This window comes from Syngnathoides biaculeatus, chromosome 1 (genome assembly GCF_019802595.1).
Source record: "Syngnathoides biaculeatus isolate LvHL_M chromosome 1, ASM1980259v1, whole genome shotgun sequence".
Lineage (NCBI taxonomy): Eukaryota > Metazoa > Chordata > Actinopteri > Syngnathiformes > Syngnathidae > Syngnathoides > Syngnathoides biaculeatus.
Genome location: NC_084640.1, coordinates 11742717 through 11764384, shown reverse-complemented (window position 1 = coordinate 11764384; position 21668 = coordinate 11742717). Strand labels below are relative to the sequence as shown.

The 21668-nt window shown below is 42.0% G+C and overlaps 1 protein-coding gene across 6 annotated transcripts in view; it reads left to right on the top strand.

Moving 5' to 3' along the window:
* fndc5b (fibronectin type III domain containing 5b) overlaps positions 1-21668 on the top strand; it is a 70224-nt gene that overhangs the window by 28194 nt on the left and 20362 nt on the right. For 3 of the 6 annotated variants that reach the window (XM_061816445.1, XM_061816425.1, XM_061816439.1), the window contains exons 3-4: positions 11607-11642; positions 17619-17714. The gene's annotated coding sequence lies outside the window, so the exon portion shown is untranslated. Of the gene's footprint in view, positions 1-11606; positions 11643-17618; positions 17715-18454; positions 18557-21668 lie in introns of those variants that run through there. The other 3 variants (XM_061816434.1, XM_061816455.1, XM_061816464.1) reach the window with 2 other exon arrangements.

Below are 21668 nucleotides of genomic sequence, written 5' to 3'. Positions count from 1 at the left end.
GGTTTGATTTTTTTTTTTTTTTTTTTTTTTTTGGGGGGGGGATGGGCGGCAGTTGCGTTGCACGTCTTTGAGCAAACTGAAATATTCATGCACAAGAGCCCGTGTTACTCTGTGAGAGCGACTTCACGTGTATCCCTCCCCCTCACACAGTTCGGTCTAGATTGGTGCCTCTCCATGAATGTGTAGTAATAAGTACAGCCGCGGGTAGTGAGCTCGGCGTCTTTGTGTACTTCTCTGCTCTGTTTGTACTCCCCCCCCCCCCCACACACACACACACTCTTATCTTTGCCAGGTGATGCGTAAAGCCCAGTTGTTTGATTCGATTCCTAAAATAAAACTTCGTGCATCTATTACCCATGAACTTTTACTGCAGGCACTCACACGACTGACCCAGGCGGTGGAATTTTTCGGAGCAATATAGCTATTCATCAGGGTAGTAATATACAGAGCCCACGGTTTAAAAAAAATGTGCGGACAAGTTTGAACAAATTCCCTCTAATTAGACCAAATAACGCAAACAGAATATGAATCCGTCACAGCTACTGGTCCCCATTATCATTTGTCACATAAAGTCAAGCATTTTGTTAATCGAGATGCAAAATAAAATACATTTTGAGAATGTTTGGAAGGCATTGTATGTATCATCTATTTATTAACCAAAAGCTTTTGCAGATTTTTGCATAAGCTCTCTTTTTTATGTAAAGTGGTAAATTTCCATAGGTGTTTAATCAGTCCCGTAATGACACTTGGAATTCAAAATGTTTGGATTTCAAATATCCGTTGCTTAAAGGGTTATATAACCACAAGTATCGATGCTAAGTGTTAGCCCATCAGTAGTATTTTCCTTTACTTGTTAGCATTTAGATTTAATTACACAATGTGTAATTCTCCTGAAACTGATAGTGGGGGAGACTCGCTTCTGGATTTTTGAGCATCAATATGAATTTTTGCTCAATGGAAACTGCCGATAATCCATTTTCAAACCTCCGCGATGCTGGCATCATTATTCATAGGACGCGACTGAAGCGCTTGTCTTTTATAATCTCAATCTCTCTATGTTAAGACAGGGAGCCGTCAACTGTGAATTCACTCATTTCTCATCTGTGTTCCCTTCGTGTGTTGGTCCGCTGAGATTTGCAGACCAGCCGATCCCCCACCTCCCACCCCCACACACACCCAACACCGCCCCCTCTTCCTCTTCTCCCTTTTAGATGTCTCCCTCTTGTTCGTATTGGACATGCAAACACTTTCCCAACTATCTTTTTTTTTTTTTTACCCTCTCCTGCACCTTTTCGTCGCCTCTCCTCACCCACCCTCCCTCCCGCTCGGCATCATCCCGTCGACCCGAGGCAGCGGCCGCAACACGTATAGCCAGTTGCTATGTGGGCACCATGACAACCGTCATGAATTCGGCATGGCGCTCACGTATCCAGGCGGATGTGGGGTTTGTGTGTGGATGGAGCATTTTGGATGGCGCTCACGTATCAGGAGGATGAAACCTCTCCCTGGGGTTTGATGTACATTCACTCGGGTCTTCCTCTTTTGATTTATTCAACATTTATGCATGCGTGCGTATTTGTGGCACTGTGTGTGTGTGTGTGTGTGTGTGTGTGTGTGTATGCGTGTAAGGCCACAGCAAAGTCAGCCGTTCTTGTATTTTATTGACACAGATCCAAAAGATGAATTCCAATCATATTCTGTTCCTTAAACGCTTGAAATTCATAAACCCGCACACAATCATCTTGAATTTGCTGTACCCACCGACATTAGCGCGTTCACCGAGCAATCACGAAAAAGACGTAAACACGACGGACCAATCCAATTATGTGATAGGAAGACAAAAACAAACTGCAGTATCCAAAATTCCTGTGGGTGTAGCAGAAGGATTTTAATTTGCCGTCTTTGAGTGCTTAAGGATTTTCCATTATTCATGGAAAATATATCCGCCCCAAAATTTCTCTCATGCTTCTCTAGACAAGAATTTTAGGCTCTTAAAAAAAAAAAAAAAAAAAAAGTAATTCATTCTCTTTGTGTATTAGTTGTTTTTTTCACCCCGCACAAAGCTCGCATTCTCTTCACTCTGCGCTGGATGGTTGCAGGGAAAATTTGTGATGTTGTTTGTTATCACAGATCTACTGGGACAGATTTTTTTATTTTTTTTAATTTGGTCTTGCGGCAACTTTGCTAAAAGAAGAAAAAAAGCCCTCGCACAACAGGATCTGCAGTGAGAGTAGACTGTTTTGCTAGAATAATTAAACGGTGACACAAAGATATTTTTTATCAAATAGTGATCTTTGTTCCCTTTTTTTCTCCCTTTAACTGCGTTCTATTTTCTTCCAAGTAGCTAAACTAACTCTAATAATAATTTAGACTGGTTTAAGGGTGTCTTGCTACCAAAACAATGTGCTTGCTTGGATAAATATATCATGATTTTTAAAGTAAATGAGTTTAATCATTAATTAAGCAAATGGTAGAGTGTAAATTCTGAGATTGCAATATCAGAGATTTTTTTTTTCTTACAGCGTTACAAACTGAAAATGTTTTTTTTTGTTTTTTTTTTTAATTTAATTCGTTTATTCATAATGACTTTGTATTTAATGCTAAATCCTTTTCAAAAACCAAGAATTATCCAAAAAGTCTCATATCTTAAACCTTGTTCAAATCTTCAACATTACCACTCTCAAACACAATCCAGGATGGTATGCGTTTGTTTGCATCCAGTAAATTGCGCATAGATCATTAACGTCATTACAATGGCGGGTGTGTGCTTGTGTACTCGGTTGTAAAATTAGCTCCATGTGCAACTTAATGATGAAAAGTGTTCATGGGAGCCCCTGTCAACACGCCACGCCCCGCCGTTTGAAAACCACTGATATAGACACACGAGGCCAATCTGACCAAGGCATCAAACCCCCTCCCCACTTTCCGACACCTTACCTCTACTCAGGCACTAGCACACGTTTGACAGTGAACTGCCTTTGGCGTTACTTTGTCATCATCCAGAGACAAACGACCTTGTGAAGCGGTTGGCTAAATTAAAACGGAATGTGTTGTTCAAAGCTGCAGGGAATCGGTCCGACAAACCTCCAGTCAAGGTCGGCAAGTTTAGTGGGATGGAACAGAGACGCACCAAGACAGACCACCCTTTTATCTCCCCTCTTAACTTGGTGTTTATTCACAGAGCTCAGCAAATGTAATTTAACGTTCTTATCTTTGTACTTGTAACATAATGTCGCTTTGCTAAATGGTTCGTCTCTGCTGAGAATGGAATCTTTGTTGGCTTGTAATCTATTTCAGACCGTGAGTTCGCTTTTATTTTTCATTGATTGCAAATAACCAAATGCTGTGTCGCAGCAAACTTCCTGAATTTTTTATCGCATCATCAGAGACCAAATAAACCAAATAGACACGCTTATTTTCAAAGTTAGCAACAAGTCTCTTACAGAGCTCTTATTGTTGTTTTAAAGATATCAATTGTCTATGTGCCAAAAAATAGGGATGATGCTGATACGTCATGGCACTGATTAGTACTACGACAACGATCCCACTCCACTAGCCTGACGTACATTCCTGTGAAAACGTGTTGGCGCACTTCTCAAATTCCTTATATTTTTCACCTTTCACGGCACTGCACCTTCCGGGTAGAAGCCGTGTCATGCATGTGGCGATACTTTAAGGTAAACTCCCATTATAATACTTTAAAGGTCAAGTGTCATTGCTACAAACATTCTAAAATAGATATTGAAATGAAAAATACATATAACATTATTCACTTCAATGTCCATACGAAAAAATAAATATGAGCGGAGAGAGTGCACAATCCATGCGCAAAATTCTGGAAGTGTCATTCGACATCCAAGTAGTTGCCCTTTTGGCTGCATCTCCTGCCCGTGACATCACCCTGGACATTCGCCATTGAAAACACGCTGTGGCCCCTACTATGGGACTCGCACCTTCAGACACGGAAGCTCTTTTCAAAGAAGAGAACATCTCACAACCGAGTGAAGTGACCGGCGCAATATTAGCCCATCGTTTCGAGCCTTATTTAGATGATATGCGGATCACTTCTAACTAACAACAGATTTCCCGACAGTATGTAGCGTACTCAGCCGCAAGCGATCACAGCCCCGCGCCCCGGGTGCAATGAGCTGATCACGGCTTCGGCCCGGGTGGCACCAAGATGGCTCATTGCGGCGCCAAGCTGGGGTGGCACATCGGGGTGACAACGCCGTAAAGCGGCCCGGCTCGGCGCCCTGATAAGCCACCTCAGCGCTGAAAATAAGCCACCCTGGCCAAAGCCGTGATCAGCGGACTCGGTGCCAAAGCCGTGACCGGTGGACGCGGTGCTGAAGCTGTGACCGGCGGACGTGGCGGCGACAGACTCCCAGTCTTCATCATCGAGCCCGACGCAGAAGCCGTCCGACGTGCACATCGACACATTTAGCACCCCTGTCATACGTACGCGGATCTTTTGTTACGTTATGAAAGACGGATTACGCGGTCCGGCCCAAACTATTATTATTCTCTTTTTTTTTAGTAGCTGTAGCTCTCGTGCTTTGCACCCATGCAATCCATTTTTCATGACGAACCGGGTCTCTTGGAAACTTATGAAGGGTAAATCCATCCATCCGGGTGTTCGAGCAATATCCAGCCATGCAACGAACCGGCATTTTGGCTAACGCGAAGGAACAACGAGCTACCTTCCTCCGGGTAAAACTAATGGAAACAAGTGAGTCCAGTTGAGCGCACACCCGCCTCCAACGTCACTTCCTGCTTCTTGTTGAAAATAAATCCCTCAAAGATTTTCATGGCGGGAGGTACAACAAGCCATGTAGGTCAAAATCATGTTTTGTGGTGAAAAAACGGATGAATCCATACCGGCTGCCGTTTTTTCCATTAATAACATACTAAAAAGCATCCATTTCATGACACTTGACCTTTAAGGTGACTGCAATTTTTGCTTATCTCCCCCTCAAGTTTTGGAGGTGGGTCAGAGTTTCTTGAGCCCTTTCGCCAAACCCTCCCTGCTCGACTCGGGCTAAACCAGCCACGTAGTCATCAAAAAGTTGCGTGCCTACTTCAGGCCCTTTCGGCTCTTTGCTTGATCTTTCCAGTAGCATATCTATATGATGTCAAAGATTAAGCCATGCAGGTCAAAGTACACACGATCCTGTACACTGAAACTGCAAAGGGCTCGTTTAATCAGTGGTTCCTTTGATCGTCCTGCCTTTACTAGGATAACTGATAACAGGACAACTTATTTTAGAACTAAAATAGCTTGACTTGTTACAGGCTAGATTGTAGTGAATAATGTGACGAGACAAAAAAAAAAAACATAGCTGCATGTTGAAAAGTGACTGCTATAGTTCTATTCATCTTTTAAAAAGATTACTGCATAACATAGGGGGCGATGTCTTTTTTTTTTTTCAATCAATAAATAAAACAAGACACATTAGTGGATACTGTGGATATTTCCCCAATGTTTTTTTTTACATTAACAAGAATAAAAATAATTTAACTAGAGGTCTGAAATTGGTCTGACAAAATTTCAAGATGTAAGGATGAAGTGTAAAAAAAAAAAAAAAAAAAGCCTTTTACAGAATTACCCTACGCGAAGCTTTGTGAAACAAAATGGATCTCTTTCTTTTTTTTTTCATTTTAAGACAAGAAATATGAAAAGCAGTCAGACCAAATCAAGTTGTTGATTGACACATACGTCATAAATACTGAGTAGTGAGTATTGGTGAACGTGTTTTTTATCTCACAGTATAAGTACTTAGCACTTTGTGGCTATTGTTTAGAGAAAAAAGTTACTATCGTTAATAAATCAATTATACTCCCCCTTCTAAAAATATTGGTTGATTTTATAGCTACTGTTGTACAGGATACATGTTGAAAAATCTAACGTATTCAGCTTTTCATATCCACTAGATTGTATTTTAAAAGTTCTTCCAGTGTTTTCAAAGGAATAGAAAGTGAATTTTTATTTCACTTCCTTTCCCTGCTATGTGAAATTAAAAAAAAAAAATGCACATTTGCCTCACCAAATCAAGAAACCGAGAAAACGGATTCAAAATGCACTGAGTGAGACAGATTTGATCATGAAGCCAAAAAATTACTTGTGTAAAAAAAAAAAAGGACAAATAAGGCATGACATTTATTTTATGTGTAGAAGAGAAAGAATTCCACCTATGAAGCCAAACTGACTTGATTCAATTACCTTAAAGAAGAGCACATGGGTTCTGTTTGGGAATCCACTTGCACATTTAAGAATTTTAACATGATTTGCGTAACATGTTGCTCATACATACTTGAGCAGATTTTGCTGAGGGGGGGAAAAGTGCAAGCACAGAAAAAGTATGTATTCACTTTTCTTCCATGTTTTTGTCAGTCAATTATGTTGTTGCGCACAATAAGGTCATTTTGCTGCAACAGGGTGTGTGTCGTTTCGGTTCTAGGGATCAGCGCACAAGGGGATTGGGCACCTGTAACATTGCCAAAGACAGGATAAACACTTCAGATTTCCAGGCGATTTCTAGAATGTTTGCTATCCAGGCTAATTTTCCGGGGTCACGCACTGAAAAAACAACTCGGTGTTAATGCTGAAACGCATTGATGAAGTGATTACATTTTTTAAAAAAAGATTTCTGTCATTTTTTCCCCAGCAGATTACATTTTACTAACGGTAGAGATGAGTTAAGGTGTGTTTTGACTTATTTCTGTCAATTTTTATTTTTTTTTCTCTCTGTAATCAATATCAACTGATGAAACTGGATTTCTTTTTCCATCAGCCAATCAGCTCCTTGCATTCCAGTCACCTGTGTGATAGGGCTGAGTCTATTGAGCTTTCACCATGTTTCTGGTCATCCATGCTTTTAAAATATTAAAAAAAGTTATATTCTACTGAGGTTATACTATTTATATATGGAGATATCGAATTAATAATACATCAATGTTGTAGACAGCTGATGCTTGGTGGCCTGATTAGCACAAAGCTACGACTTTACATTTTCTGCCAATGGATCCCCACCGAAGGGAATATTTCGACATTTTCCAAACTTTCAAGCCAAACTATGAATGTATGTTTAGATCAGTCGTCAAACAGTCAACCGTGCTCAACGACAACATCCTGATAAATGTTGAAACTGAAATTTCAAGGCCCGACATTGACGTATTTAAAAACTACGCGAGATGCTTTTAGGTTGTAATGTTTGTGATGCGTTCCGCTACAACTTGTGACCAAGTGTAATCCAAGCAAAGAAAGAAGTGTGGCTGAAAGACAGAAAAGCAGAGAGAGAGAGAGAGAGAGAGAGAGAGAGAAAACCCTTTAGCAAAATCTAGCCAGAGGTCTTTTAGGCCATCTGTGAGTGGAAATATGCCTTAGGAGAGTGTCTATTTATTTTTTTTGATTTGTGTATTTTGAGTTTGAAAGGGCCCAGTTGTGTTTTTCTGTCAGCCATTTCAGAGTCATTCAGGTGGCTTTTGCTTTTCCCAAAGTGGATCTTTGTGTAATTTAAGTTGGATTTTCGGCACTACTATTTCTTTTCAGTGTACCATTTAAAATTGTTGATTCATGCACATTTTTATCTATCGGCAAAATCATTTGGCATTGTTGTGTGCGAGAATGTGATTTATTTTTGCGATGAAATTATCATTGGACAATCCATTACAAAAGATAATAATCTCACAATCATTTTTTTTAATGTTTGAATGTATTAAGAAAGTTGTAAATTTGGGTAATTGTGAAACACTAGCAAGTATAATGTTCACTATCATAAATCTCTTTTCGGACTAAACTGAAACTTCTTCAAATACCCAAAAGTATTTCCCATTTTTATTTTAAAAGTAGTCATGTGACCAGTTGACATTTTGCAGTGAAGCGTGTCACAAAAGCTTTGTACTTTTTTGATTTGTGACCCGGTTTCTAAAGGTTAATTTGGCTTGAAACTAAGACATGCTCGGCATATTTTTGTCTTTTCTTTTTTTTTTTTTTTTTTTTTTTTTTTTTTTGTTCTTTTAGGACAACTAAATATATTCTGGTGGGAAAAACCCCGACGGTTACACTTGGTCTATATCTGTCAGCTGATTAAAATCATCACTCGAGGTAACTGGTGGAGACACTCGTGCCTCTCTGTGAGCTTAAGCTGAACAAGTTGTAGAAATATTTATAAAAGTCGTTTTTTGACAAGCATGTGTTCCACTGTCGTGCCAAGGAAGGTGACTGGCTCAAGGCCAAGTCTTGCCTTGATGGTGTCACAAGACACGTTTCATCGCAGGCCGTGATTGTTGTTTGTATGTTTGAAGCGGCTCTGACATGCAAGATGGCCGCAAGCCAGCAACGTGATAACCACAAGGCCGCAATCGACCGAGACATCCTTTTTTTGAAGGATAGAGCCGAGTAAAGTGATTCGATTGGCCGTTTGAGTCTTCCGAGACCAATCAGTATTTGGTCTTTTTGACGTATACAAAGGAAGCGATAGAACTTTGTTTGACAACAACCTGAGACGTTACAAATACTTATTGTACCAAAGAATTTAGTCAAGGTTTCCAACACACTACTGCTTTGTCTCAACAGTGGCTGATGTATTTTTTTAGAAAATTGTGATTAACCCAATCATGTTTTTTCCATTAAATCAAAATTCTGATAGTACTTTGAGTTTAAAGTTCACAATTGGGACAAAGTCAGAATCAGGGAACTAGTCAGTGTTCTTCTGATGACTACCCAACCCAGTTTCTTCAACCGTGCTGGTTTAATGGTACAGAAAACTGCATATGAAACTGAATACTGTACTGTCAAATCAGAATTTAGCCACAATCATATGTGGAGTACGACAAAAATGGGGTATTGTGTGGTTTTGTTTTTTTTTTTTTTACCCGCAAGGTTTGTATTTAGTTCTTTTCTAGTACTGATTATAGATGCACCCTTATGGTGGACTGGTCACCAGCCAATCACGGGGCATATATGGAAGTAAATATGTGTCACCAGGATTTGAATTTGAAATGAAATGTAAAGTGGCGGCACGGTGGCTCAGCTGGTAAAGCGTTGGCCTCACAGATCTGAGGTCCCTGGTTCAATCCCGGACCCGCTTGCGTAGAGTTTGCATGTTCTCTTTCTCCGGGCACTCCAGTTTCCTCCCACATCTGGACACTCTAAATTGCCCCTAGGTGTGATTGTGCGGCTGTTTGTCTCGATGTGCCCTGGCTGGCGACCAGTTCAGGGTGTAGCCAGCCTCCTGCCCGTTGACACCTGGGATAGGCTCCGGCACTCCCCGTGACCCTCGTGAGGATAAGCGGGAAAGAAAATGGATGGATGGATGAGATGTGAAGTGATCACATTTTCATTAACAATTCAACTGGCTACAATTCGCTATCTAAAATTCACTGTCTGTGCCACCTGGGCAGGGTTACTTCAGGTCATTCAAGGCAGTTACGCTTTCTTAGTATGTAACGTCACGTGACTAAAGAAAGCGTAACTGCGATTGGCTGCATGTTCGGTTCTGACCTGAGGTAACCCTGCTCTGTGGCACAGACGGTGAATTTTAGACAGCGAATTGTAGCGACTATTGAAAATGTGAACACTTTACATTTCAAATTCAAATCCTGTTTTCTGTGGTATATCAAATTCAAATCCTGGTGGCACATATTTACTGTACATTACTTCCATAGGCAGACAACAACAAACATGTATTCAGAATGACATTTGTGATAAATCGGAATCCAGCATTAGAATCTGCAGCCTAAATCAGTAAATACCTCTAAGTCAATGAAGATTAAGCAAGATTTTGTGGTATAGAGTAACACACTAATTGTTCTTTTTCGCCAGCTCACTTTTCTGTGAAGTCGATAAAGCATCAAAAGTCAAACAGTACACAATCTACATTTTTGGCTGGCAACAGCGAGCATCATGGGTTCAGCTCTGACCCTGAGGTATTCCAAGAACAAAGCATTCTTAGCTTTTGTGGGAAGGTATTTCTTTTTTGTTTGTCGATTAACATCTTAATGCCTTGTTTTCATTTTTGCGGACCTGAAACTAGAAAATGTCTTCCCTTGCACTTTTCCTTCAGCGAAGAGGAAAAGGGCTCACCGAACTTGTTTAAAACGTCCATGTTTCTCCCCGGGACTTTTATTCAAATCACACATCAATCGGCGGTATTCAGGGGCGAGGTAAAAGGCGCGGGAGTGCAGGCTGAGAGCTCTTGTAGGACTTCAATGCCACGACGACGAGCACAAATTGGGTCACCGGGAAAAGCGAGTGCGGTGACAGAAACCCTGTTGTCTCCATGGCAACTGCGGTGTGTTGACACAGCTCATAGCTCCTCGTCCAGGCAAATACGCCATTTTATGCAGTTTAGATATGACACGGCGGCCGTTGACTTTGAGCGTCATATTTTGTGTAGATGAATTGCTAAAGGGAATCTCCTTTCACACAGCAATATTACTCAATCAGCCATTTCATTTGTTCTATTTATGCAGGTGAGACCCAAAGCTATTAATTTAACGGTCATATTTTTGTTTGGAAAGAAGACATTCTCAGCAAACTGATTTCACAATTTTCTGCTGTGTAAAATACGCTATAAAAAAAAAACATTGTTGAATTGCTCTCATGTGAATAATAGTTTCCAATAGTTTATAGTGTTAACCATTTATTGCTTCTATTATGATTAAACAGATTAGATAAAATTAATATGTAGTTATTAAAATGAATGATGTCACTTTTTGAGCCACATTTGACATCGCTTTGTGCTCCACAGGGTTGACTGAGGGCATCGTTGAACCCCAAGTGCATGATGGTGCTCGAATCAAGATTCTTGATTAAAATCTAGATTTTATTTTCATTAGTGTCAGGATCGTGTGCGACACGAAGATCCCACATTAAGCGAGGGCGGGATTTCTGTACAGTGCGTGCGTGTGAGTGCGTTATGCGGGTCACACAAGAGGGCAGGGTCTTGCTGCACTTGATTGAAACAGACGGTTAATTTCAGAGCTTCCCACTGAGATTAGCGAGAAGAGAGCTGGAGGGGAGGAAAGGGCAAAGGTCAGCGAGACAGAAAGGCTCGCTTAGGAATGGATCTGACTCTGTGGGGCTTGAGAGGACAATGTACGCGTTGCTATGTGAGAGCGGAGGGTAAATGCTGCGTGATGGACTCAAAAGAAAGGGAGATGACATCAACATTAAGTCGAGCTGGACCATCACACAACTTTCTGTCACAAAACGTGTTATGTAATGTATTAGAAACATATGAGAGGTGTAAATAAACATCTCCACTTAAGTCTATTTCCATCATGTGGTGGGCTGGTAGGTGTCAGTAAACAACCCCCCCCCCCCCCCCCACACACACACACACACCATCCCCAAGCACTTCTCACCTTGAATCAATGTCCAAAGTAAATGAAAATGATGGTATCCATGGAAACAGAATCCTCCAAGACCACAAGAGGCGGTTTGGCACGTCGTATTCGGCACGTGTTCCCAAAAATGTAATTGTGAATGACGCGGTTGACAAAACATGGTCACTTCATACAATAGACTACTATAATAAATCAGCTACAATCTTACACAGTGTGTCCCAAAAGTGACACTTTTTTTTTTTCCCATTTCATTTCAGATATCATTCAGACTGACGCCGTGGCTTTGACTTTTTGTAAGTATATGATCCACTTGCCCATGACTTGCCCGATTGTAAGTTGAAGCGCTGCTGCAAAATTCACGTCTGGCGCGAGGTTTTCTAACCTCGACTGCAGTTCAGGGACAGTCTGAGAAGCTTTATTTATTTATTTTTTTTTTGGGCGAGACGCCGCTCCAATGCGGAGCACAATTTACGCGATCCAGTGGCAAGTTTCTCGAAACAGGATCTGTTCTTGACAAAACCATGTGGCGGAAGGCCCGTTACTACTAACTATGATGAACATAGAACTTCTAGGTAATGTCCATATGGAAGGCTTTACTCAAACTCAGCATCAACAAAAAGTCCTATGTTCCACTGGAGTCCTCTTTTTGGACACTATCCCCCACATGAAAAATCATTTTTTAGATCTCTACAATATGATGAAACAAAGTCAATGTGCGGCGCCAGAGTGACGAGAAAGAGGAGAGTTGAATAAGCTAACCAAGTACATAACCCGTTCCAATGGCAGTAATAGCATGCCAGGATGTGCAATAGTAATCTACTAAAACTCATGGCAGCATTGTGATATATGATGATGATATTATTTATTGTGATATTATTGTGAACTATTTTGCTGCCTCAGTAGTTTTCAGACCCTCTCATATTCGCATTACAGTCTCTGACAGTCCGCTAAATCTCATTGATGCAAAATTCGCACCAGGTACCGGTAAATTGCAGTAAAGGTCATAAATACTCAATGTCTGCCCACGTCTTGAAAAAAAAATGGATTTCAATTCCCTTGTTGTCAGAGCTCCACCCCCCCAAACTAATTGTTTAGTGAAGTCTCTGGAGATCTGCACCCTATGGCTCAGATGTATCACCGTGTGTGCGCGTGAGGGAAGTGAAATGAAGCGAATTCGAGTTTGAACGTTTGAATCGGGATGGCGGTGGATTTTCAAACTGTGGTAGCTGAGCAAGTTCACCGAGAGTTTATGAGCACAGGTCCCTGAACTGTAGACATAATTATGTGTTTGCATACTCGTTTCTGTATACATAAGCAATGTGCACATGTACATTTACAGTATCTTTACCTAATGTCCTTGGGAATTACATTTTGGTTCCATTACTAAATGCAATACAGTACTACTAATCACAGGAATGCATGCATTTGAAAGATTAGACCTTGCTCGCTGCTTACTCACCACATTTTTCTTATTATTCTTCATAAAATTGATTCACTTGAATGTAGAAGCAAAATGTTGACAGCTGTTTTGATACCCAGCTTGTTCTTGTCTAAAGATCTGGCGGACGAGATTGCTTCTGGCAAAGTCATGCGAAACAGGAATGCTGTTTTTTTTTTCTCAGGGAAAGTTGACATTTTGAAATGAATATTAGCGTGGCGATAAGCAACACCATTAAAAAAAAAAAACAAAGCTCACAACAAGTGCCGTACTGCGTTTGCGATGAGGCTTCTTGCCTGCCTGCCTGCTTTTATGCCCTCCCTCCTCCACGCTGTGAAAAATTCATGCAAGTTCCCAGCAAAGAGCTGGGAATGATTAAACATTCAGATTCTAGCTCTGAAAATGGAAGCTGAAATTGTGCCTCCCTCGCTCTGCGCGCGTGTGTGTGTGTGTGTGTGTGTGTGTGTGTGTGTGTGTGTGGTGTGTGTGTGTGTGTGTGTGTTTGTGGAGAAGTATGTAATTTTACAGGCATCAAAGATTCCGAGCTATTTACTGATTTCTATCGCAAGTGCTGATTCTAACACCCGCATTCACTAACTGATCCCAATAGCGCACTGTTCAATAATTCTGGGAACATATTAGAAAGGCTTCAAAATATTGACAATCCTGCTTTTTTTTTATGAGTATCTGTGAACAGACTTGAGTTGTCAGTATTTTTTGGCATTCCATTATAAAGTGCATTATAGTACTTACTGTATAGTACACATTATTTTCATGTCTTTGTACAGATAATTTTTGCATCCTACGCATGCCTCATAATGTATATTAGCAGCGAACAATATTCTTATTTATGAGACAAAAACTACAAGTATATCGCTATTATAATGTTATGTAGATACTGGTGGTAACAGTAAGGTGAAATAGAATAGTTGAGAGTAGTTTTATGTCCATCCATGTTCATATCTTGTTCTGCTCATTCGGTTTTGGTTTGCACCCGTCGTCTGCTCTCTACCTTGTGTCAACCAATCAGCTCCCTCCGGCCATTCGTGACTTGTCAAGGTGTTTATCTTTACTTATCTTTTACTTAGCTCCAATTGTTACATTTACTTGGGTAAAGTTATCTTGTACCAGTTACTTAGTTACTAAACAGAGATTCACTATAATCACGTTAAAACCCGTTCGAAATGGGAGTCAACCCATAATTCTCATCGTTTAAACGTCCTTTGACTAACCCCAAATAAATACATTTTGCTGTTTGAGTTGGCTTTTCTTGGAAACGTCCATATCTTTATCGTAATTCTATTAAAACAGTTTGTCTACTATTTCAATTGCGTCTGTACACTAGTATTAGTACATATTAAAGATGCCTTTAAAACTGACAAACCAATGCCACTATTTATTTACGTCAGTGACAAAAACGGTATTTTCACATATCATCATTCTACCCAAATCATCTCATATGTATAGTGTGTTTGTGTGTGTGTGTTGGGGAGACGGGGAGTGGGGGTGGGGGGTCAAATGACTAACCCGGCCAAAAATCCCCTCCCGGGGTTTGTTTACAGACAACAAAAGCGAATAAAGACCCCCAAAGCAACAACGAGTTTACTTGTGTGATCTGTGTCCTCTAACCCGGAATTACAGTGTTATTGCAGTAGAACTGAACCGGTCTCAAATGCCACTTTCATTACCCGCAAACAAGACCTCTGTACTGTTATTGGAGACGCTTCCATACACAACAAAGCGCTAAATCCCTTTTGAAAGGAAGGCACCGACAACTGCAGCATTCACCCGTGTCCAAGTCGCACATTGGGCCCCTGTTTTAAAACTGTACGATTGGAGATTTATTAAATTCAAAATGATGAAAAAACAAAAGACTATTTGTCGAGGGTATAACACGGATCCAGTAACAACAAATGGTTGTCATTAAGTTGCATCCATTTTGTTCGGTGTACTTTGCAACAACGAGCAGCGGAAAATCGTGCAACATCACTCAATTTCCGTCATTTTTATTCATAATTTCAACCGTCGATGTATTCAGGTAGCGTTGTGTTTTCAGCTACAGCAAATGATGCCTTATGCAAAGTTGTCATATACGTGGCATTGATAATGCGCATCATTTACATAAATGTTGCTGCTTATTATTTCCAACAAGCTCCAAGACCGTCACTCAACTGGACTTGATTGACAAGCGCATGAAAAATGGGAAGCACCAGCAAATCTTTTCGCATTTGTCAGCGAATTGGGTAATCTATTAGCCGGTCGGCGCCGCTCGTCGTAGCGGCGTTCAAATCCTGACGTCACTAACGGGCTGCAATCGTCTCAGATTACTGGGATTTAATACTAGCTTTGAGGATTTTAATCTCTCACAGGTGTTAGACCTGGATCAGTGGATAAACTTTAGCTTTGGTGTGAGGATGGAGGAATCGACCCGAGTTTCTCTTCCTTACCAAAATCATCAAAACGTGACCACGTGGTATTGTTTTGTTGACTTCATTCAGTCCTTGTGTGCATCATGCTGTTTCTATCCGTAACTTAGAAATGTATTTCTTCAGGCTTCTGATTGGTTGCAGGTCTCGAATTTAGGCGTTACATTTTCACCGGAATTTAAAAAAAAATACTCTATATATGGTAACTTTCGGATAGCAAAAGTGCTAACTATTGAGCTAAGAAGACTGTCATATTGCAATCAATCATTTTCTGGCTTAACTCTACTGTACATGCCAAATCTCCAATAATAATAGCCATCATCCTATAATAGCATCCATTATCAACATTTACAGTGATCACATGGGCCGAGAAGTAATCTCGCTGTAAAGGCGCGCGCCATCAAAGGCTATGAAGTAAAAAACCCATAAACTCGTAATAATGCCGTAACGGGCTCATAAACGAGACCCGTCCCGCAAATCGTGCGCCCGCAACCTTCGGCCGTGAGTGGCCTCTTGTTCCCCTCCGCGGTGGCGGCTTATAGAGTAGCGAGCTGCAGCTGAAGGCGGCGGTGAATCGAGCACTGTGGCGCGGAGAAAGGGGGCCATTGTTTCAGCGGCCGACGTAACAATAGAAGCTCTGTCGGAGCGGATCATCTGTTTTCTTGTCTAGTTGGCCCACTAATAGGGCTACTTATGCTCTGTAAATGGGCTGGAGCCGGGTCAGAAACAAATAAACACACAACAGACAAAAATGGAGGCTTGCGTGCGTGTGTGTGTGTGCGCACACCGCAAGAGTGGGTGTGTGTATAATCAGTCGGGGGAGGTTTTTGGATGACGGTTGATAGGATGTTGTCACGTTTATCTGCGCAAAGAGAACACGGATTACGGCGCTCTCAACGCTACTCTGCATTTTGATCCCCAAAACCATAACATGAGCGCTTACATTCGTTCGCGTCACTGCCGGCGGAGCTCGCACAAATCACGCGTGAAGCACGTTTAGCGCTGCTCGGTTACAGCCGCTATCACCTAGTGTCACGGAAGGCTTTCGTTTCATATTTCGACGGCGACAGCGGGAGCCCGCGCGCCCGAAAGCTTACTTCCGCGTTGCTTTTGGATTAATGTCGGCGCAAAAAAAGCGTGTGTTGTGACGCTTCCTCGCGCTTTTGCATTCTAATGCCGAAGGTGTTGAAGAACCCTCGGAGGCACAGCTGGAACTCAATGACTAGATTTTTGGTCATGGCCGACGGTGATGCTTTGTGATCGGGTCTGCTTTAAACTGTCTGTCTTGTGAGGAATCACAATTGACAAGGAACGGTGAGAGGGAGAGATTAAAGGGAGACAATGGGCGAGACAGAGAGAGAACGAGCTCATGCCCAACATTTTCCAGGTCAGCCCAAATGCCCCGGGCTAAACTCACGGCCAGTCTGTTACTGTTTTTCTTCTCCCTTTGTTCCCCCCCACGCACCCACACCCCACCCGTTTCCATCCCCCCCTCGCTCTAACACTCTCACCCAGGGGCAAAGTCGAGCAGCAATAGGATTCAGCTGTTGCCACGGAGACCAGAGAGACATTGCTGCCATAGCAACGCAGCATCGCTTGCTCAAGCGTAGCTCTCGCTCGTATCTCCTCTCGCCGTGTACGCTTGATCTGCTCGGCCGAGTTGTTGCCTCCTTCCGCAACAGCTCTTTTTGCGATTTATTTTGTAATTTCCACTTTTTGCTGCTCGCGCCCCATAATCGAGTAATTAGAGGGCTGCCCCCCAGTCAGAAGCGCGTAATTGAACAGGTCACATGGGCCGGGCACGCACAGCACGCGCCGCTTCTCATGGCGTCGAAACGGGGGGGGGGGGGGGACATTTGGATCGGATGGGCCGGCCTCAATTACGCTCTCGAAAGATCCCGGAGTTAAACGCCGTACACTAAGAAGTCATTTAATAGCACTTCACCACCGTGCCAAGAAATATTTGGCAATCACTGCAAAATTGATCAAGAATCATTTCTAAAACTTGGTAATTGCAATCCTCTCACTGCTATTCACAAATTATTTCAATGAAGATTTGAATCTCAGCCCTTTTTTTTTTTTTTAAACCACTGCAATCTTGCATATGGTCTTTTTTTTCATTCCACACAAAACCTAATAAATACATTGTATCTCATGATTATTGCATGCATGTCAAATAATATCATTTATAAATATCAATACCCTTATGAAATGGATTTTGGATTCGAATGAATTTCCATGTGTACTTTTCCGAGTTAAAATTAACTTTTTATGAGGTTGAGGACGGTTGTGTTGAGAGGGGTCCAATATTCTCTTTTTATCTCATATTAATCTTAAGTCTGATTCTGATTAATACAGCAATTGTGCCTTTTGTTCTGCTCAACTCCTCTTTCTTGTTTTCCCAGGGTATCTACCCTCATCTCAAACCGACCGGCTGCGGCAGAACCTGGATTCTGTTTGAGGTTGCTTTCTTCGAAGGAAGTGCTTGCTCATGGGGTTTGGTGAGTATTTTTTATAAACGAATATATAATGTATGAGCAGTTTGACCTGCTCAATGTGTCAAGTGCCTTGAAATAACATCAGTTAGGAAAGAGACTTAATATATCCATCCTTCCATTTTCTTCGCCGCTTATCCTCACAAGGGTCGCAGGGAAGGAGGCAGGAGGCGGGGTACACCCTGAACTAGTTGCCAGCTAATCGCAGGGCACATCAAGATAAAGAGCCGGACCCACAATCACACCTAGGGGCAATTTAGAGTTTCCAATTAATGTTGCATGTTTTGGGGATGTGGGAGGAAACCCGTGTGACCAGAGAAAACACACGCAGGCACGGGGAGAACATGCAAAACTCCACATGATCGGGATCGAACCCGGGTCCTCAGAACTGTGAGGCCAACACTTTAGCAGCTGTTCCACCGCGCTGCCTTAGACTTAATATACTTTTTCACGTTATACGTTTTCAACTTTTTCTTGAATGAGAAGTTGTTTTGAAAATCAGCCAAGAAATCTACAATTAGTAAACCATTGTCCCCGTGCCTGTGTGGCTTTTCTCCGGGCAGTCCAGTTTCCTCCCACATCCCAAAAACATGTCAATTAGAGACTCTAAATTGCCCCTAGGTGTGATTTTGAGTGCAACTGTCTGTCTCCATGTGCCCTGCGATTGGCTGGCAACCAGTTCAGGGTGTCCCCCGCCTCCTGCCCGTTGACAGCTGGGATATGCTCCAGCACTCCCGCGACCCTTGTGAGGATAAGGGCCTCGGAAAATGGATGTCTGGATGGATTGATGGTTCCTAATAACTCCAAAAGAGACAAAGTTTGATCCAGATTCTGTGACTCAACTAAAGGTAAGTAAGGTTTGTGATTGTGGTCCTTGTACTTGATACTCTCTCTAAAAAGCAATCCAGTCACTCAATATCACTCTCTTCTTCACACCTTGCGCTTTTTGCCATACAAATTCTAATATTCTATTATAGCCGGCACCAGTCAACGTGCGTCGGCTTCTGGAGTCGTAGCGTCCGTTTGTCACAAGCGGTCAGACGAGGCGCGACGCGTGTACGCCGATGCAGGTTGCCATGTCGACCGCGGAGCGTGACAGTCGATGGGAGGTTGCTCAGAGGGGGTGCCGCCAAAAAAAAGCTCACAGACCGGTGGGAGACTGAAATTATGGATTATTTATAGAGCTGTCAAGGACTCTCAGTGTCACACACCGCCGGTTGGAGTGCGCACGTGCGTCTACGGGCCGCGTGTGGGTTAAAAGCAGTCGAACAGGAATGGCGATCGGCACCGGTCGCGCATTTTCAAGCTCAAAGCTCAAACTGGTTGATGTCGCCGCTTAGCTTGTAGCTTGTCATCATGTCATTAGGTGTGTGCTGACAAGCCCTGTGGAAGCGACACACACACACATACACGCTCAGGTGTTGCCGAAAAGGTCGACTTTCTCTGTCACTTCGCATTCCATCAAGCCCGGAGCCTTTTGCTCCATCTAACACTTCCTCTTCCTTACAGTTGATAAAAAGTTTTGAAGTTGGGTGATGTGTTGATGTCTACCGCTGATGGGCTGTAAGTGCACTTTGGAGAGACCAATCAGAGGCAGCCACTACACTGACACTTAAAATTTGTGTTATGGGAATCGGTTATGGAAAATGTACAATTACCAGTATCAATTGTAACGATTGATTGCATTGCAATGGAGTGATTGGCATACAGTATCATTTATAAATCTCATTTTTCATTTTTTTTTTTAAGGAAAACAAGAGTTGTTTTAAAATGAAAATAACATTAAGTTAATAATTCAGCCCAGACATTGTTACATCGCTTGTGAAATGGCTCACTTTAAAGTTTTAAAATGTAATTTACTTGTCAGGCAATGTGGTAAACTTATTTATATAGTGCATTTAATACACAATGTATCTAATTACTAATTTACTACTGCTTTACTAATAGGATGCTTGTTTATGAACCCTCACTAAATGAGACCATCCATCCATTTTCTTTGACGCTTATCCTTACGGGGAGAACATGCAAACTCTCCACATAGGCCGGGCCGGTTTCGAACCCGGGTCCTCAGAACTGTGAAGCCAATGCTTTACCAGCTGCCCCACCGTGTCCCTAAATGAGACTAATAAGCAAAAAATATTAGAAGCAGCTAGTGTTACAATGCAAAACTGAAATTTGAATTTAAGATAAGGTTTATAGATGTAAAAAATGTTCCCCATTGCTCTCGAGACAAAGTATTTCATATTTGTTCGTAGGTTGTTTTTCAATTTGGCGTGCAAAGTATTCGAAGCAACAAAATCCAAGAACCAAGGGTTATTTCCTATGTGAAGTGCGCCGGTTGGCCATTTCCCAGCATGCCGTGCACCGTGTACACATAAACGACAACACACATGCTCCGACCCCCTGACAGGCATCTAAATAAAAATCCGCCAACCGTTACCGGATGTGCATCATTGGTTGTCATGACCGCCGGGGGAATATTCTTGAGGGTTGCCAAGGTAACAGCTTGGGGAACTCTTCGCCAGGCCGTCACTGACTGATCTCAGGACAGCAGAGAGCCAGTAATTAATGAGTTTTTTTTTTTTTTTTTAATGACTAAATGGGTATGTATGTAATTAGCGAGGTGTTGTTATGATTTATCACGCCTGATGGTGATTAGAGTTGCAGCGAAAACATGTTTGCATACATTGGACATATTTGTGTGTGGGGGAGGAAGAAACATACATTCACGTGTTGGTATGTGTAGTAGTAGTTTTTTTTTTTTTTCTTCCAAATAGTAGGAGAGAGATTTGAGACTATTGTGATGGGTGTCAAAACATCCGCCATTCATGCCAACAGACGGGATGAGGGGAAGAGAAAGTAGGACCCAGTTGCCATGGTGACGCAATCAGAAATCAGCTTTCCGTCGAAGCCCGTCTCCTCCTGGGCGCTGTTAACATTCGCGCTCCCCTGCATGATAACAAGCACACCTGCATATACATATAGCGCATATACACCGTTATTTCATATGGCCGTCGTGTTTTTTGATGTGCCACACCGTCGCTTGTTTTTGTCTCCTTTTTCACACTCTCTTCATTTCTCCTGCCCTATATTCATACTCTAATCTGGTCCAGTCTGTCTTTTTGTCTGACTCCAGTAATCTTGTCAGGACAGATGGAACGCACGCACGCACACGCACACACACACAGGCAGCAGCAGCATCTGCCACAAACTTTAGATTACATCTTTGAATGAAAAACATTCCACAAAATAAATGAAACGGGAAGATAAATGTGAATGAGGCAGTGTTTCCTAGTGAGCTGTGCTGTGCTTATATACACATGAACATTGCTATCTATATCATTAGCATGTATACTGTTAGCCTCCGGCTGCTCTTGTGCCACTCGTTTGTCACCCGCTAATGTACCACGTAGAACTAACTAATGGATTCCTTAAAAATGAAATTACATAGGAACTTGTTCATAAGGGTCCAACAATTTTAAAAGGCCAGTCTATAACATGAGTGACCGATAATACCTTATTTTCCGCATTATAAGGCGCATAGAATAGATGCTACAGTAGAGGCTGGGGTTACGTTATGCATCCATTAGATGGGCTAAAGCCTCAATATTGATCCATATATAAGGTGGACCTGATTATAAGGCGCACTGTCAGCTTTTGAGAAAATTAAAGGCTCTTAGGTGCGTCTTGTAGTGCGGAAAATATAGGACTCCAATCCTGAAGTCTGAGCATTTGCTTCCTGTCAGCTGTAGAGTAGCCTTTAAAGTTCTGCTACTGGTCCATGAATCTCAACATAGTTCAGGGACTGAATACATGAAAACAAACCTAATCGAATATAAAAATCTATCTTATATAAATCTAGTTGGGCTCAGGAGAGCGACAGACTCAGGACAGATAGTGGACCACGGTCCAAAGCAAACATGGCGAAGTAGCATTTAGCTGTTACGCTGCACACAAATG